This window comes from Eptatretus burgeri, chromosome 11 (assembly GCF_056783735.1).
Source record: "Eptatretus burgeri isolate ZD-2024b chromosome 11, Ebu_testis_v1, whole genome shotgun sequence".
NCBI classification, from domain to species: domain Eukaryota; kingdom Metazoa; phylum Chordata; class Myxini; order Myxiniformes; family Myxinidae; genus Eptatretus; species Eptatretus burgeri.
The window spans coordinates 19093938-19100992 of NC_140971.1; the positions used below are offsets into that span (position 1 = coordinate 19093938).

The 7055-nt window shown below is 41.2% G+C and overlaps 1 long non-coding RNA gene across 1 annotated transcript in view; it reads right to left on the bottom strand.

Moving 5' to 3' along the window:
• LOC147016607 (uncharacterized) overlaps positions 1–5350 on the bottom strand; it is a 48676-nt gene extending 43326 nt beyond the window's left edge. Inside the window, exon 1 of the long non-coding RNA XR_015049683.1 lies at positions 5173–5350. This is a non-coding gene — a long non-coding RNA (uncharacterized LOC147016607). The remainder of the gene's footprint in view (positions 1–5172) is intronic.
• Between the last annotated feature and the right edge of the window lie 1705 nt (positions 5351–7055).

Here is a 7055-nt window from a genome sequence, read left to right on the forward strand (position 1 = left end):
TTGCTGCTCTGTCACAGCCGGCAAGTGAACTGGTTTGCAAGTGTTTTGTACTTAAAGCAAATGGAAGGGAATGGTACAAAAAGGAAGAGACAGAGAGAGAAGTGGGTCGGGGTTGGGGGGGGGGGAGGTCGGAGTGAGGGGGGTAGGGGGGAGAGTTATGATTTATTTAATTTCTAAACAGAATGCTATCACATAACTGCTCTATTTCGATGTATGTGTGTGCTTTTACTCTCCCGGGGTGGGGGGGGAGGAAGGGGGTGCACAAATTCCTCCCCGAGCTCTAGCCATCACAATATTCTGATGAACCATGCTTTGTTACAGAGTAACAGTGCTGCCAAAACTGTTTCTTGGCAACGGTTATACTAGGGGTTTGCCATTGCCTTCCCAGCAGTAGTTCGGGCAAGATTCAATTTGTTCATGATGCCGGCAATAGCTCGCCTAATCTTCACCAAGGATACCGTGAGATCTTTAACGTCCATCAACTAATGCCGCAGATAGGACCCCCAGTTTAACGTCCATCTGAGGGACGGCACACACATCGATGAATCACCGTGCCTGTGAAACACTGGGATGACAGTTTATAGCTGGGTCGGGATTCAAACCCAGCCGAAACAGCTTTGAGGCGAGTGTGCATACCTCTAGGCTAGGCCAATCCCGCCAGCCCTTACATGATCTAATCGGCCACAATGGAAGATTGGGCAATACAATCTCATTTGCAGAAATTGAAGCAGAAATCGCAAAGTCTCTTCTGTCTTTCTTTGCCAGATTCTCGTGGCAGTGGTAGCCAGCCCTCTTGTGTTTTTTTTAGTATACCTTCTGGAAGAGTTGCGAGACGTCCAGGATGCACCACCTATTGGACACTGAAATCATCAGCCCACATTTCTAGTGTCGGTTGTGTCATCGAGATAAACGAGCCAAGGCTACTCCTTACATGGAAAAAGCTCTCACCACGTAGACCAAGATTTGGAGATCTATAGTAACAGAGCAAAACAACATAATTGAAAACACGTTTTCTCTCTTATAACTCATCTCCTCGCCCGTTCTTTCCCAAAACGGATTGCACATCCTGTGCTCTTGTCTGTGTTCATAAAACCAAGTCGTGTGTGATCATGCTCTGTTCTCCAGCGTAATTACTTTATGGCCCCCCTTTATTATTTTTTTTTATCTACAAAGCCTCCTATTTTTACTGCAGGTGAGATCAGGTTCATGTGCAGAGTAGATGATTGGCACGTAAGGGCTCCCTGATAATAGTCATGGCAACCAATCTAAATTACCCCTTTCTCTCATGCAATTTTCAAAGGCAACTCTCTTGGCACGTCCACCAAGATGTACAAGGAATGCACATCAGTGGAAGAATGAAGTGATTCAAACTTTTTGTGTAATTGCAAAAGGGTTTTCTGGAATTTCTTCTTTACTTTTATCATTATTGTTTTTTGTTGTTTTTTTTTTGGGGGGGGGGGGGTGATACAGCAATCACTAAAAGCTCCAAATTTGTGGGCAGAGGTCCAAGTCTCTTCCTGCAGGTATCGTCCGCAGATATAAACCTGGGATTCTCGTATTTCCTTCCATCGCTTCATCCCGGCAATGCTTCCAAGACTCCTACTGCTCGCAATCCTTTTGCCGGGTTACCTCGGCCGAGCTCCTGGGATGCAGTGCATTGACACGAGTTTGGCATGTTCTCAAAACTGGAGCCTCCATTCACAGGTATTCCCAAAGTCTATTCACAGCAAAGCACGCGATGCAAGGAACCATTCAAGATCTTGAGGCAGGGGCCCAGACACATGTTTGTGTTTGCATGCCTTCTCACTCAGGGTGCGGAGCATGGAAACAGCTGGGATGGCATTCGGTGTCGGCACTCTTAGCCGGACATAAATATCTGCTGGTGGGAGTTCCAATGCTGTCCAACCAATTTTAGCTGGAGGAGGGGTGGGGGGGCTGAGGATTTCTTTTTAACCTGCCCCCCCTAAAAAACTCCTTTCTCATTACAAATGCAGCGCACCCCATTTTGGCAAGCTCAAAAATTATTGGTCTTGAGATAGAGTCATTCAGCAAGATCTATTCAAATAAATGCTTTGCTTTGTGCCACAATCTTAACTGGGCAAGCGGTTCATGAATGTTTCATGCTTTTATAACTTCCTTGCGGATGATTTATGTCAACAGCTCTGCTTGTGTTTCTTCGACACCAATATAGAAAGTGTTTAATTCAGACGTCTTTTCCAAGTCTCGGTAATCAACACCACTCTCCGGTACTTTTGGGCCATTGCCATCGATTGTACCAATGTGTATCTTTCTCTCATTGACTCTGTTTTTCTTGATATCCATCCAGCACTCATGTTGATGTAAATGCTAAGTGAACCCCCATTCTCATAGCACCCCTTTTTGGTTGAGTTCTTGTACTTCCATCCATCCATCCATTGGGAACATACTCTGTACAGAGAATTTGGTGCTGCTGAAGCAGTCTCTATTGAGCACAATCCTGGACGGGTCGCCACTCCGATGCAGGATACTCGAATGGTCCTTGCACTTGCATGCAGATATATCCTTTTTATTCCTGTGCATCTAAGGATTCACATTTTGCACACTTCATAGAAACTCCTGACATTGTCGGTAAAAAAAATATGACGACGAGGCCATCGATGTTGGAGGTTGCGAAGTAACGTTGGGGCACACAGAAAATAAATTTCAAAACAAAAGCATGGCCTATTGCCCGAATGATTGCCAAAGATGCTTTTAGTGAATGTTCAGACTGACAGCTGCAACAGCCGGTCTCACAATCTTTTCCCTGTTTCTGTCACCTGCCACAACTCCCAAGGGCCTTCTTCAAGTCCCAGGTCTCCACATCGCATGACAAGAGCAATTACTGCAGATTATATCTGTCAACATTGTGGTCACACTCTACATCTTTCACTGCCAGGCAGAGAGTAAGGCATAGCATTTTCTCTCTCCTTTCTTTCCTCTTATCGTCATCCTTTCATCCGTCCAGCCAACTTGGGGTTCCCTTCACACACAGATAATGATGCTGGGATCCAGATTCAAATAATTTGTGGGCCTCCTGTTTTTATTTGTCAAATTCTCTTCCGCATCCGAATTGTTTGCAAAAACCTGCCCAACATGCAATATACGTCAAAATAACAAAACTACCATGAAACAACATTAACTGAAGTTGGATAGGCATTGCATTCTTGTTGTTCAACATTTCGTTGTAATTTAAACAAAAATTCAACGTTGAAACACTGCGAGCATCCGCTCTCTGTCTCTGCCAGTCCTCTCGTTCCATTCCAACTCTCTAGGCAGGTTATTAATTTCTTAACTTAATGTTTTCTATAACTACCTTTGATGTTGAAATGCTTTCCTGTTCTAAAACCCAGCTAGGATGGCTCGAGTTATTTGGTTTTCTTTGGTTTGTAATCAATGATGAGATCCATTTTGATTTTGGAGTTTTGAAATCTCCAACCTTAATGTCAACTTTTGCAATCGTACAAAACCCTTTCATTCATTTGAGTGGTAATATGTTGATTTAACTCCTAAATATCTCTCCATTTCTTCCTGTTCCTGATTTGATGTTCTGATTTTAAGGGGAAAACGAAACTGAGAGTACGCCAATTCATTCCAGCAGGCACACTTTGAAGTACCATGAGGCTGTTTTGCACTACGTTTTTGAGGCCACTTGGGACTGGGCAGGGCCGCATGCAGTTGTGTTCACAATCATCACATCAGATGTAAAGTCAAGGCATTTAGTGGTAAGAATCACTCGATCGAACACAAGGGCCATTGCGCCAGATTCTGGCTGTGTCGAAGCGGCCATTCGTCATCACTGTGACATCAACACGCTACTTGATCTCAGAGAGGAAGAAGTACAAATGACACACATTCACGAGTCTGTGAAGGACAAGAGTCTGTCTCGTTGCTGGCAAACCATGAGTGGAACTATGAGCTTTACTCTAGTCGGACGAGTCTGCACATTATCAGTTAAGTATTGCGTGATGTCACAAGTAAAAAAGCAAATCTGTATGATGGATTATTTATTGATGGCCAGGAACGATGTGAACACCAAGCATATTTTTATGGTCACCACTGGCCCAGGCCCAAGTGGCCTGGAAGACGTGACTACAGATGGAGCCTAACAAGCTGACGAAGTATGGTTCTCCACCGTGGGCTATTGCTTCTGCTTCTCATTTTGCACTCCTGTAAACAGTGGAATTCAAGGGTCTGATGGTAATATTTAGCAGGAAGTTTAATGAAAGGTCCTGCTCCTCTCTTACCACAGACAGGTTGGTGGCCTCACAATCTGGTGTTGCCACATTTGGCTGTTACATAAAGACTGCAGATCATTGCAATATCATGTCTCGCATTCTCTATCCTGATGTTCGTTTGTTGTCCTTCAAACCTCTGCCTTCTAGCTCTTCCATGAGCCTCAACCTCCATTGAGAAATACTTCCCAACCCTACAAAGGTATCATCTCGACTTTACTGCTCTTCGGGATTTACAGATTAAAGCCACTTAATTTCACATGGTGTACAGATGAGTGTACGTGTGTGTATGTGTGTATGAGTGTGTGTGTATATATATATATATATATATATATATATATATATATATATATATATATATATATATATATATATATATATATATATATATATATATATATATGTAGTATATATATATATATATATATATATATATATATATATATATATATATATATATATATATATATATATATATATATATATATATATATATATATATATATATATATATATATATATATATATATATATATATATATATATATATATATATATATATATATATATATATATATATATATATATATATATATATATATATATATATATATATATATATATATATATATATATATATATATATATATATATATATTATATATATATATGTATATATTATATATATATATATATTATATATATGTATATATATATATATATGTATATATATATATATTGTATATACTATATATATATATATATATATATATAATTATATAGTCAGTATTCACACACGTATACCAGATACATAAGCACATTATTGATTGTCACATTACCGCAAGACTCCGCTACCAATGCACTCGTTCTTGATGTAACCATTAATAAATACCTTATGTGCAAAATGGTAAAATGTACTCACCTTGGAACACGATTGCTGGAAAGTATTCATTTGTGCTCAGAGTTCTATGCCAAGGTGGCTTTGTGACCATTGAAGTACTTGTATTGTCTAAGAAGTGCAAAATGTAAGGTGTTATGTCATGTTGTTTTGGGATTATAAAAATACCAGGCATAACCAGAATCAGAGAGCACAACACACAGAGATAAACAGGTGCGTGAAACACACAAAAACTTCGACTTGCAATCAATGCCTTCGTCACTCTGACACAACCTCAAGCCCTTTGAGGAGACATGCCTGCATTCCTGCTGTGGTGCTGGTGGGTTTTGGCATCACAAGAAAAGTCTCCTTTCACAGGTTTGTTAATCTACCTTGGCCGCTTGCTTGCTAACACCCACAGCAGAACATCTTGTTGGATTGACGCGTTTAGAAAGAGAACATAACGGAGCAAATCAAAGATGATTCCTGCCTCCAACACATAACATGGTCTGTCGACAGATTTTCAAACTTCAAATTGAGATAAACAAACTACGCATCTCTTTTTGGGCTAAAACTCTTGCGTGGACAGAGCAATGTCACAACTGCGGATGAACGGCTCTCAAGCAGACTATGGTACAAACCAAAACCATCATTAAACCTGGGCGTGTGTAATTCAACCTTCGACGTCAGCCTTCTGTCGCTAGCAATCCAAGGATGGCTTTCCTCTGGCATCTTTAAATAGCATGTCTTTGCAGAGCATTGCATTGCTTTACAGAGAGAAACTGTTAAACTCAGGACTGCAAAGACGTGATGAAGACGAAACTGGGAACATATTGGTTGCCAACGTACACCTGTGCCGACTTTACGCTGTCAGGTGCACACTTCTAATGAGGATTGGGAAAAATTCGTATATTTATGTGGAGACTTGCACCTACCTCATCAGCGTCAATGTTGGGCTTGCAGGATGGCGTAAAAGGGATGCACACTCGTCTCTAAGTTGTCAAGCCTGGGTGCGAATCCCTACCCAGCTATAAACTGTCATCCATGTGTTTCATAGACAAGGTGAGTCATCATTCTGTGTGCCGTCCCTTTGATGGACTATAAACTGGGTGTTCCGTCTGCTGACATTAGTTGGTGGACGTAAAGATTCCACGGTGCCCTTCACGAAGAGGAGGCGAACTATTACCAGCACGAGAGCCTGGCGTTTGCTTTACGGTCAAGTAAGCTGACTTAAGATACTTGCGTCTTAAGCTCAAGCCCATGTCGGGCCGTTGAATTCACACCAGGTGGGTTGACAGCCTGTCATCCTTCTGAGGTCGGCAAAATGAGTACCAGCTTGCTGGTAATGGGCACTACATCAGCGGCACAGCTGCGCCCTCAGAAAACGATGTAGCTGAGCAGCCATACGCTGCATACGAATAAATAAATAAAACTGGCACTATGAACAAAAAATTCCAAAATTCCTGCCCTAACCTCGTGTTCTCAAGGGAATGAAGTTTAAAGGGGTTACTACGCCCCTCAGCTGGGTATGCATATTAGTAGTAGTTGTACTTGCAGTTACTGTAAACATCCCACAGTATCCTTTGAGAAGAGTAGGTGAGCTATCGCAGCACCATGGAACAAATTACAAATTCCTGCCCAAGCCTACAGAGGGAATTGCATCAGTGGCACAACCACACCCTCAGCCCTGTTTCCTTGTGCTGCACACCGAAGAAGAAGAAGAAGAAGAAGAAGAAGAAGAAGAAGAAGAAGAAGAAGAAGAAGAAGAAGAAGAAGAAGAAGAAGAAGAAGAAGAAGAAGAAGAAGAAGAAGAAGAAGAAGAAGAAGAAGAAGAAGCTTCAAAAAGCTGTGCAGAAGATTCTGTATGAAAGATTCAAATATATTGTAGGTTTGATTCATAAAGCTTCCTGATGAGATGATATCGAGAA